The sequence below is a fragment of the Mustela nigripes genome, chromosome 3 (genome assembly GCF_022355385.1).
Source record: "Mustela nigripes isolate SB6536 chromosome 3, MUSNIG.SB6536, whole genome shotgun sequence".
In the NCBI taxonomy this organism is placed as follows: Eukaryota; Metazoa; Chordata; class Mammalia; order Carnivora; family Mustelidae; genus Mustela; species Mustela nigripes.
Window position 1 is genome coordinate 165,762,398 of NC_081559.1, and position 13,357 is coordinate 165,775,754.

A 13,357-nucleotide genomic window follows, 5' to 3' on the forward strand; every position below is an offset into this window, starting at 1 on the left:
TGGTTAAAAAATCAAAAGAACAAGTGAAACCTGAAGATGTGCCCGAATTGCTGCAATCTTGTGATAAAATTAACGGATGAGGAGATGCTTCTTGCGGATGAGCAAGGAAGTGGTTTCCTGAGACAGAATCTACTCCTGGTGAAAATGCTGTGAAGATTGTTGCAATGACAAGGGTTTCAAATATTACATAAACTTATTTGATAAAGCATCAGTAGACTTTGAGAGGATTGATTCCAATTTTGAAAGATCTACTCTGGGTAAAATACTATCAAAAACATCACTTGCTATAGAGAAAATATTCGTGAAAAGATGAGTCAATTAATGAGGTAAACCATGCTCTTGTCTTATTTTAAGAAATTGCCACAGCCACTCCAGCTTTCGGCCACCATCACCATCAGTCAGTGGCCATCAACATCGAGGCAAGACCCTCCACCACCAAAACAAAAACATTATGACTCACTGGAAGTGCAGAAGATGGTTAGCATTTTTTAGCAATAAAATATTTTTAAATTAAGAAATGTACATCGTTGTTTTATACATAATGATATTGTACACTTAATAGACTACAGTATAGTATAAACCTAAGTTATGCACTGGGAAACAAAAAATTCATTCGACTGGCTTTATTGTGATACTTGCTTGATCGCGGTGGTCTGGAACTAAAGCTACAAGATCTCTGAGGTATGCCTGTGTAGGTCAAGGCCAGCTTGAAGGAAGGCATAGTCAGCCAAGCTGAAAACCCTTCTGAAGATGGCATTAAATGCCTTGGAACAATTCAATTAGCTAATCACAGATGGTTACCAGCTATACAGTCTAAACTTTCATTTCACTAACAAATGTCACAGCTAAGAAAACCTGAACTCTGGGAAATTGGGGGCGATTCCACGGGAAGGATAGCTTCTGTTCTTGTGGTGACTTCATTGGCAGCAGATGAGAAAGTGCAGTGTCACATGGAGGAATCTTTGTAGGAATTAGTCATCCAAGGATGAGCGATTGGCACTATCTAAAAAGTGAGACTCAGGTTGCCCATCATCCTGGAGTTTCCTGTGTAGTGGGCACCTTGAACTTGAGGCAAGACTCAGGGCATTAAAAATAATACAACAAATAAATTCAACTGAAGTTTATCATCAACTTAATACATTCCATAAAGATATCATACAGGTCTAGCTTTCTAGTTCTTTTCTCTTATTAGAGAGTACAACCTGATTTTGTTTATTCATCCTCAGGGCGATCACTATAGGGATTGATATGAGTGTTATGATTGATATGAATTTTTACATGTCAGTGGTTTTAACTATTTTTGCCTAACAGTATCCTTTGATAAACTGATAAAGTTTCTTCAGAGAAGTGGACATATTATTGTTAATCTTGTACAGACAATCACTTAAGCTTTTGCAGGCAATCTGAGGTTCCTGAAATCCATCCATAGACACTAAACCATAAACCTAGGTTGTGGGACACATTGATGTACTTAATCTATTATGAAAAATCCAACTTTTCTACTATTTTAACTGCCTAAGAAGGCAGTTAAAGCTCTCACTTGGGGTCATGTATAAGAAGAGGGAATAGTATTTATAAATATTCTCTGCAGTTGACAATACATCTCCCTGGCCTATACCCTTTGCTTTACACAGTTAGAGAAATACATGTCAGACTTAGTCTAATTTCCAAGAAAACCTTCTATGTATATTTCTGTTTTTTTAAACAAAAGTTCATGCTAACTTTTGGACACAAAATATTTCCTTAACTAATCCCAAACATTTATTTTTATCAGCCCTACGATGTACTGATAGGTGAATTAATGAATGGATAGGTGAATAAATGATTTAGAGATCTCCGTAATGAAAAGTAAAGGAAATGACTTGATTATTTAGTGAATCATGCCCAAGAATCCCCATTAGGTTTGAATGAAGTCTCCAAATTTTTTTTTTCCAGACAGAAGCTAAAGATAAATTCTAACTCCATGGGGAATCTTAGGCCTGATGGTTCCAAGACAAAAACACCATCAGATATGAACATACGTAACTATCCAGAACTTCTAGTAGGGGCAGAAAACACATTCAGTGTATCATCTGATCCCATATTACAGAAGAGGTATTTGGTTTGATTAACATCTGACAAAGGATAACAGCTTTATTTATTTTGGATCCCAGAGGCAATGGATTTCCTTCCTTCCAACCCCAATACTGGAATGATATTGAAGATACACAGCGCCAGCATGAAGTGTGATACCCATTGTTCTGTATCAATTATCAACATGTGCAGTATGAACTCTGCATGAACCCCAGAAGCTAGATTACCAGATTCAGTTAAACCCAATAAGTACCAAAATTCCACTTAGGATTTTGTACACAACTTTACAGGTATTCCACGAACAGAGCGAGAGCGGCAATAGGAGAGAGAAATGTGTCTCACTCTCTTCTTTACTGCCTAGACCTGTTAATATGAAGGCCAGGAAGGATAAAGTCCACCCCATTCAAAGCTTTAGATATCTATGTCTATATCTATATCTATATCTATATCTATATCTATATATCTGTATCTCTATAAACACATATATGTACATACATATATATCACCATATATACACACATATAAACACATATACATATATATACACATGTATACAGATATACATATACACATATATAACATTTATATAAAGGTATATAGAATTTAAAATATCAAATAACCTGTCTTTTCATATGCATACCCAGTAGCATCGAGAGCTTGACTGAAAGCCTACTGAGATATTAAAAATTCTGACCTTTAAAGATTATAGCTACCATAACAGAAATTTTAAAAAGGTAAAATTTTATTGTTTTTTATTTTTATTATCAGAAATGATTAAATAAATAAATGAGAGTGACAAAGAAATTCATAAATAATCACTTGTCACTTAATTATGACTGTTTCAGCTAAAGTACAAATCAATATCAAGAATCAAGAGTGCCTAGCCACAATGGCTCATCTCTGCTCAAAGAGAGACACAGGGCTGAGTGGCATTACAATGCACTAAATCAAGTTCAGTTAAAGAAATATAAATGTCTTGGAATTTTTTAACTAGACAAAAGGATGGTAAGGAAGTGTTTTCTTCCTTTCAGCCTTTTAATAAAGTAGGAAAACAAAAACTTTGCCCAGGGACATTTCTAAGTGCAATTTAGTGTCCTTCAAAAGATGAACTGCTGAGCTTGGAGGTGACAAGGAACAGTAGAGTTGAAGCCCATGTTGAAGAGGCTGTTGACCTCAAGAGAGATGAGATGTAGTCTCCGATAAGGAGTAAGAGATTTGGCTCATGACCTACTGAAAATGTCTGTTGTGAGATGGAGTATCCTCAAAGCAACAGAGAACTTTCAATTTCCTTCATAATCTGCAAGGGGTGGGCTTGGTGAAGTTAACACCTATTACACACAGTGACCAAGAAATAATCTAAAACAAAAGCCTTCTTCTAGGGGATTACCTACTTTTAAAGTCAACCATAAAAATTCAAGTCAGGCTTCTGAGATGCAACCAATATTGACAAACACCCACTGAAAGGAATGAATCGTGGAAACATTCCCTTCAACAGCAACTTTTAAGAAAGAAAGAAAATGACTCAGTAGGTGGTCTTTTAGAGGCTCAGTCTTTCCCTGTCCTGCGCCAACTGTCACAGAGTTTTCTTGTTCCTTTAATAAATGGTATTAAGGAGGGCACGTGCTGTGGTGAGCTCTGGGTGTTACACATAACTATACAGTGGCTAACTGAACGTAATAAAAAATAAATTAAAAAGATAAATGGTCTTCAAATCACTATTTAAAATAGGCAATGTCCTCCTGGAAATACACTCATCAAAATTTAGCATGACAAGATTGTAAGGCAGTTTGCTCGATAGGGATATCTTCAGAGGATTTCAAAAATTGTCTGTTAAAACCTAAAAATAGCAAATTAAAAAGTTCTAGCTTTCATTTTATATATTGACATATTAATGGGAATTATTCTGTTAAATTACTATTACTGACAGAGTGAGTACCATTTTATCCCATTCATCTAACGGATTTATGCACATTGGAATAACACCTTCTTTGATTAGATTCATTAAGCACAATTTGCATTTTAAAATACAAGTTCTAGGTATAAGATAGCCATGGTCCTAAAAGATAACTGGCAAAGACTCTTGAAGAATATGCCTCCATTATGTGGGTAAGTAGTATTTCTTCAATTATAGTTTCCTGAATTGATAATATGACTATTTTAAGATTATAAAGCTTTCAAGTTTCTCAATTTTTTTTTTTTTTTGATCAGTATTCTCATCCATAAAAACAGGTTTGGTGCTAAACGGTCTCTAAAATTTCTCTCAGCTAGACTGACCAGAAAATATATCATCCAAACTAGAACACTTTTGACACTAAAGAGGGTGCAATTAATAATTACCTTGGGAAGGGGCGCCTGGGTGGCTCAGTTGGTTAGGCAACTGCTTTCGGCTCAATCATGATCCTGGAGTCCCAGAATCGAGTCCCATATCGGGCTCCCTGCTTGGCGGGGAGTCTGCTCTCCCTCTGAGCTCTCCACTCTCATACTCTGTCTCTCAAATAAATAAATTAAAAAAATAATAATAATAATTACCTTGGGAAAATAGTCAGCAACTAGGAATGTCCCAGGCAAAGTAGTACATATATTTACCTGGCTTTTAGCCTACCCATCAGTAGTTATTTTCAGCTATAGAAAAGACCTTGAACTGCTTTGTGTCAATTAAAGGTCATTAATATTAGCAAATAAGTAATTTTATGCACAGATTATGTTGCTAAAGGTATTAAAAGTAAGCTTTTTCTTCTTCCAAGTTTAATTGTTCTTTGAAATGTTGTTTGCAACCTCAATTTGTTCAGTGCACCTACTTTTGCAATGATAAGGGAGGAAAAATGTCAAGGCAGGTCCTTATAAATTCTAAATTTCAAATGATTATGGTCAAAATTCCACGGAAGGGAAGCCTTACTTTGAAAGGACACATTAAATAAATGGACTTCAAAATTTCCCAAGTTCAAGGCCCCAGGATTTTATTCAGTGTCTTTTGGTTCTTCATTTCTGGACCATTATTAACAATCACAGAGTCAACCAATTAGTCAGCATTTTCTGTGATGTATATCTATTTGTTGCTGTGTTTTGGAGTGACTTCACAGCTAAATATTGAATATTATACAACAAATATTATGTAATTGTTGATAGCATAGACACTGGAAGGTTAGGAAATTTCATCTATACATATTATAAAAATATGAATTATCAACCCTCCTTTATTTTTGTTTACATACTTTTCTTTGTATATTTCTATATCAATTGCCTATCATTGTATAACAAGCTATCCCAAAATTTAATGACTTAGAGAAGAGGTCAGCAAAATTTTTCTGTATAAAGCCAAAAGGTAAATACATTTGACTTGGAGGACCTAAAGAAATCAGAGGTAATATACAGATACTTAGATAATAAGAAAAAAAAAATGTTCCCACAAAAATTTTATTGACAAAATCCAAAATGCAATAATGATGGCTGAATATATCTTTTTTGAAATATAGATTATTAAAAGAATGGAATTTTTCTTTTGATTAATCAGAGTTTAGAGTTCATATTCCCTCATCAGAGTAAAAAACAAGTTCTCATTCTCCTGCAAAGGTTTTGCTTGCTTCTCAGAAACATAATATCCTTCTTGGGAAATCACCAGAATGTGTTGCCTCCATCTGTGTATCTCCCCTTTGGCACTCATATACTGCTCTCAAACTGTTGGATAATTTTTCAAATGGGTTAAAAGCACAGAGACAGAATTTTTTGGGTTTGAATTCTAGGCATACTAACTGATCAGTTGTGAAATCTTTTAACTATTTATTTAACCTATGTAGAAACAGCTGTTTCCTCATTATAAAATGAATAGTTGTATTAAATTCACAGAATCTAATTGTTGTAAATTAGATTGTTGTAAAGATGGAATGAGCTCGTAAATGCAAAGATTTAGAACAGGGTGTGACATACTATATAGCACCCAATATAAATGCTCTCCCTTGTTTTTTCCCCAAACTTTTAAAGGTATAAACTCATGCCTAGCTTGCTTACCACACAAAAGCAGTCTGCAAGTCAGAGCTGACCTGCAATGCCTATTTTGCCAAGCCCTGCCGTAAAGCTGCAATGATAGAGCATTGCTCACAGCACAGTGGGTTGGTTGGATAGTTTCGACACTGTTTTTTCCAAGGCTCACACATATTCCTGCATTCAGTTTGTGGTCCACTATGCTGGAAGGTCTAAGGAGATCCGTTTTGCAAATTCAAAACACTCCTAGTTCTCCTCCACTGATCCTTCCATCTGGCAAGATGGACCATCAGTAATAGTTTCAAAGCAGTCTTCCAAGAAGAGGAAGGCGGAAACTGCAAGGTGTCTTGAGACTCAAGCTTCCCAACTAGTGCAATATCACTTCTGCCAAGGTCACAAAGCAAGCTCAGATTCTGGGCTTGAGAATATCTGCTCTATCTCTTGATGGGAGGTGCTACAAAATATTGTGACCTTATTTTTTCAAATTACTACTAACTTCCTTCCACACCAAGACCACCCCAAACCCAAGAAACCATAGCAACCCAGGAAACCACAGACTATGTCTTAACATCAGGAGAAGCTACTCTTACTATTATTATTACATCATAGTTATTTATGTACAAGTTAAATATTTGGGTTGCTATGGTTTCCTGGGTTTGTGATGCCTTTTAGTTTAGGCACCATATGTCCTTCAAATGAAGTCATAGGTATAAAATTATTTTGGAAAATCCAAAACGTTCTAGAAATGCAAGATATTTTTGTGATAGCTATTGACATTAGTCTTTCTATTACTAGCATTTGACATAATGCTTGTTCTTGACTAAAGCAAATGATCATTTACTTCTTTAAATATTAGATTTACGTTAGATTTAAAATTAGATTTAAATATTAAAAATTAGATTTAAATATTAAATAAATAAATCTAATAAGTAATTCTTTTCTGGACACCGATTTTGTTTTCAAGTTATTTAAAAACAGAGGTCAAGGGAAAGAGAATGAATTTTGGCTCATTAAATATTTACTGAAAAATATTTATTGAGAACCCACATGGTAGGTAGTTAGCTAGTGTACAAACTATTTTGAGATTGTCTCTTGGAAAAGAGACCACAGGTATAGAGGTAATAGATAAAACTGTAAACCAAAATTTAATATACCAAAATTATGCAGCAATAGCAATTTGATAACTTCTCCTTGCCTCCACTGTTCTGTTAATTTTATCTCTCAAATACCACAAAAAATTCCACTTCTCTTCCTCATAACTGCCACTACCTTAGTGCATGCTTCCTTTCCTGTTACTGTGATAACACCCCTTCTTTAGCATATCCATTCAATTCCTCCCCTTAAACTCTCCAACTCATTCTCCTTTATTCTATAATCTAAATTACTTTTAAGATGCATATCTGGTCAAGATAGTTCTACTTAAACCTTTCAATGCTGCCTTTTATTTTTTTAGGATAAAGATAAAACTGTCCCAAACTATCTTCCCTCATTCCCCTTCTCTTTTGCATTGTGCCACCTAATGATATTAACATCTTTTGATTTATCTAAGTCACTGCTATTCCCTTTGAATGAAAATCATTCTTTGGATTTCAGCTACAATGTCACTTTCTTCTAAGAAATCTTTAATCCACTCAACCAAGGGGGAACTCCTGCTATCCTATGTCCCTGCAGGTTTCATGTTCTAAGCTGCTCAGGAAGCTTCCCCACAAAGACTTTAGTCTTTCTTTCTTGATTGGCATCAAGGTTGGCTTCTTGGGTATGCAAATTGTGCAGTAACACAGAACCGTACACTTAGAAGGATCTGGAGTTTGGTTTAATGTTGTGCTATCACTGTGCTGAAATTACTAATCATGTTCAAACAAAAAGCCCCACATTTTCATTTTACTTTGGGCCCTGCAAATTATGTAGCTGGCTCTGATTGCCTAAAACATTATAGGCACTTAATAAACATATGTAGGTCGAATAAATAATTGAATGAACTACCTGCCTCCCACTTCGTTTTCTTCCGCTGGAAATATAACACCCTGTGGTATTAATTTACTTAGTCATTGATTAAATATTTTTTGATTACCAATCATATTGCAGATCCTGAAATATAACAAGGTTGCATCATAAACTCTACACTGTGTGTTTTCTGTGGTTTTTTTTTTTGTGCTTTTCTATATTGACTTGCTGGTCTCCCAAAGGCCATTTCTCTCTTTCTAGCCTACATAATGGTAAAATTTTATCCAGAACTATTTAGTTAAAAATCAAAGCTAATAGTAAAAAGTCAAAGTCAAACAAAAGGTATGTTTGATGGTACATTCCACTGTGCTTTTCTTTATTTGTGCAGAGGTTAGGGGGTAGAAAGATCAAGACTTTTAGAAATAGATATTTAATAAATAATTTACTCCTGTATAAGACATATAGCTCTGGTTACTAAAACACAAAAGAAAAAAGGATCAAATTATATCTTGCTGAGTAAAAATTGATCTTAAAAGATTTTCTTTACTCTCATTAAGAAGATTAACATAGCAACTTCTCCATCCCAGAGAATCAAAGTGGATTTAGACTTTGCAACTGGCAGGTGGGCTATAAAAAAATGCTTGAACATGTTTGACTAGAGTTCCACTGAAGTGGAGCTATTGAGACTATAATTAAAAATCCCCATTTACTGTAAGATCGGAAGTCATTAGGTCTAAAGGAAGCAAAATGAAGTATGCACAAGATAGGGAAAATTTGGTCTTGAAAATTTTTTCTTGATAATACAAAGTATGGGACTTATACTTTTTTCTAGATTTCAGTATCAGACTTGATTCTTTCCAAATATTGGTAAGGTTGTCCTTAATATTTATTCCCCATTTTCATATACTTTTCCCCTCAGGCTTTTAAAATTTTCTACTCCTAGTTCTAAATTTTCTTTTCCTCTATTTCAGTTCCACACATACCCCTCTGTGCCTCAATTTCCTTATCTGCAATTCCGTAATATTGAGGACATGAACAGTATTTTTATAAAGGGATTTTATAAGATAATTCTGTATAAACCATGGTGTTTAGTATATGGTTAAGAATTCACTAAATTTTAACTAGTACTAGTACAACTATGATCAAGTTTATATGTAATATCCCTAGAACCTGTAGCATATATAATATTATTACTTAGAAATAGGTTTGGCCTTAGTTCTCTCTTATAGCAGAGTGCCTTAGGCTTGACCCGTAGGACATCTAAATTTAGGCACTGTGGCAGAGATATTTAGTATTCATATATTCTCCATGTGCTCCTCAACATTTTCCACTGAAATAAATTTTGATTTAACGATGGTACCATATAGCCTGTGGTTTATTGCAAATTTAGACGTGAGAAAGGGTGTGAAGAGAAGCAGCCAAGCTCCAAGTAAGATCAAGATAGAAAATTCTCACTAACTGAGAGGAGCCAGCCAGACTTCCACAGCTCAAATACAAAGCATGATATGCTAGGTAAAGTAGAACCATCTCCATTTATTCTTACCTTCAAAATAGTTAATATTCACTTCTTCATAAATGTTAACAGTTTCCATGTGATTTCTCATTAAATCCTAAAGATAGCCATGAGGGGTATATTGATCTCATTTCTCTCATTTTACAGAGAAGTAGATTGAGTTTTTTAAGAGATTGAATGACATTCCCAAGTTTGGTATAGTTAAGTGGTTGGGCTTTGGAGTTTAGTAGACAGGTGGTACGTGTGAAATTTGGGGAAAACTATTTCTTGGAGCATAGAATTTAGATTTCAAGGGGTCATTTCGTGGTTTGAATGGGATAATTTATCTTAAACAGTTAATATTAGCTATTGCTATCATAATTAGTAAAGAATAGAATAGACTTTAAACCTTGGCTTCTCAGACTACAAACCCATTCTGAACAACTGAAAACAGCTTCCCATTTTAATCTATAATGTGGTGTTCCATTATCCAAATTATTATTTTAACCAGAATTCTAGAATTGCATGCCTAGTACATCTTAGAAAACTTGACATTGTCAGTTCTTCTTGTCAAGTTCTTGACATTGTCCTTCCTTTTCTCCATTCAATAAGAAAGAATATGATGATAATTGTTGATTCCTTTGATAAATATGTATTGAGGATCTAGTCTGTGCTGGCAATAGATTAAATGCTGGGACTACCAAGAAGGGCTCACAATCTAGAAAATAAGTTATATATACACTAACAAATGTCAGCACAATTAGCGTTATTTTTAAAAAATTATTATAAACAGTTTATAGAAACTCTGTAGATCCTATTTAACAGTTAAACCAAATCCCAAAAGACTGGAGATAAAGACAAAGAAAATTGTCAGAAAAGGAAAATACAAATGATTAACAGAAGTCCTTGGAAACTGGAGTAAACGTTATTTATTAATATCTTATTCTCCCACCAGAAAGATTATACTTTCCTTAGCCCTTAGCCCTTGGCCCCAGGTTGGGCCACATGGCTTTCTTCAGCTAAGAAAATGTGAACATAAATGACATTGCTCCTTGGTAGGAGCTTTAAAATCCTGCCCAATATGCCCTTCACCATATTATATTCTCTTTCCCTTTATCTGTAAATGACCAAATGGTAAATATTTTAGAGTTTGCAGGCAACATATAGTCTCTGCTTCATATTCATTTTTTTTTAACCCCAACCACTTAAAATTTTTTAAAAAGTATTCTTAACTAATTGTCCATACAAAAACAGATGGCAAGTCAGATTTGGCTCATATGTTTGCCAGCCTCTGTCCTGGATGACGGGTTCTGGAGTGTGAAGAATAAGGACATGGGACAGAGAACACAGGTGATGCATGATGGACATGTGGTATGATGACAAAACTTTCTTTCAATGAACCACTGAGATTTCAGCATTCTTTGTTACTGTAGCATAACCTAGTTTATCTTCACAGACAAGAAATCCTAAAACATTCTACCTGGAGAAATTTAGATTTTTGTAAAATGTTACATTTGAGATAAGGATAAAACATAAAAGATATTTCATCCTTAAAAAAAAAAAAGGACATAGGAATTTAAAACAGAGAACACAGACTGTGCAAAGGTTTGGATTCTTGAATGTGTATGGGTAAGGACATGGAGAAAGAAAGGTGGACAGGAATGGCCAGGTGGGAATACTGAGAGGATAACATTATTGGATTATTATCTGGGAGGGATAGAGAAGAATGTGCTTTACAGAGCTGACCTGCTTAGAACATTACTTACATTTATTTGTAGAAGTTTTTCCAATCATTGAGGAAAGTCATAACAGAATAAGCAATGCTGTAATGTAGAGAGAAAAAGATATCCAAGTCCATTGTATAGAAGTAAATATTCTTCAGAGTCCTTCAGAACTATTTTTATGATTTGAGCAGTACTTCCTAAAAGAACTAAAGATCTTATGGAAACTTTGATGCCAGCTGAATCTCTTCAATATTTCAATCCTCAATAACCAAGAGTGAGGCTAGGATCATGTTAGTAGTGATTCAAATGAGTTTTTGTCTTACTAGCTGGTGTAAAAAACTCAGGTGAATCAGAACACATACATTGCCTTATAAATATAATAAGAATAGGGATTTAGCACAGGAATTTCAATCCTTTGGCCTAATCAGTAGGGAAATTTTTTTTCTAGTATGTAATTATTAAAGTATAATTTCCCAGCCTAAATATTGAAATATGGGGTGATAGAGATGAAAATACAACTAACATCGAAGTTGATCACCTTACTATCAATCAAAAAACTCCTAATAGATAGACCCTTATAGCTTGTAGATAAACTAATGTGGATAATTTGTATTTTAACTCTCCCACTCTGTCCAAATTATATTTTTTAAATATTATCCCAAATGAATATTTTGATTATATATAGGGATTTTTTTGATTACTCAAATTAATAACATTCTCTTTTAGCTAATGTATAAACTTCTAAATGTAAAATTTTGGCATTTGACATCTTGCATCTTTAGTTTTTGACTAAAACAGAGTATCTCTTCAGAGATTGACATTAAGATTGGTAAAATATAACTATACATCCCAGTTGCTCTGGATACTAACAATGCATTTTCATGAACACATCTATGAAATAAAATTTCAGGGTAAATATTAGTGTTTTGACAAATTGAGAAGATGACCCAGTAAATGGAAACTGACAAACACTTCATTCTATATAATGTGACATTTCAAGTTGTTCAGCCATGAAAAAGATGGGAGATGGAATAAAGGGAGGATATTTCTCTGGGAGAAGAGAGAGTTAGGAACCTTATAATTATGATATGAAGACCTCTCCAATGATCAATTTTTTTCTTGATTTTAACTGAGAACCAATATGATAATTTTCAACAAAGTATTAGCTGACAGGCTGCAAAAATCTTTCCACTAGGTGCCTAAAACGAGCTCAGCACCGAGACAAATGAGGCAAATCCCAAAGCTTAGAGGATGGAGTATAGAGTCAGCCATAGAAAAGGAAACATGAATTCCACTGAGGTGAGCACAACAATAATGTGCATAACAAGGCACACATGGCAACCTAGGGAATTCTGGGAGGACAGGGATTCAAGAAACATTCTTGACATAGGAGCAAGCTATCTAAATAGAGTCTTAAGTGATATATAAGAGGCAGGGAGATAAAGGGAGCACCAAGCAGCTTGCACTTCTCAATCAAAGGAAAATCGTTGTGAGAAGTTCTTTTCTAGGATTACACTTTTCTTATATACAAAGTTATTTGGAAGTTCCATGCATATATTGCAGGAAATGTATATTGTAAATATACATTACAGCGTAGTAAACTGCATATACTATACTATAGTATGGTGTCCAGGTCCTCTTTTGGAGAGAAAGGGAAGAAAATGGGAACCAGCTTGTTAGAAGAAAAGAGCCTTGACTTCTCCCTTGCATCAATCTGAAATATGGGTTCCAGAGAAAGTTTCAGCCCAAAATGTATGCTTTATATTTTGACATCAAACTGAATCAAGGTTTAGCTATACAAATATGTTTACTATATGTAAAATAAGAGGAACAATACAATAAGATAGTTTTTTTATCATTAATATAGACTAAATTATGAAACGAAGAGTGAACTATTCCATTTCCTAGTTTATGTTGATGGAAAGCAATAGATTCTTAAGAGAAAAAAAGTTCAGGGTGCCTGGGTGGCTCAATCAGTTTTAAGTGTCTGACTCTTGATTTTGGCTCAGGCCATGTTCTAGGGTCACGAGATCGCTCCCCCGATTGCTCCCACTGTGGAGACTGCTTAAGATTGTCTTTCTCCTTCTCCCCGCTCAAGTGCACCTCCCCTAACCCAGCTCATGCTCACTCTCTTTCTCTCTCTCTA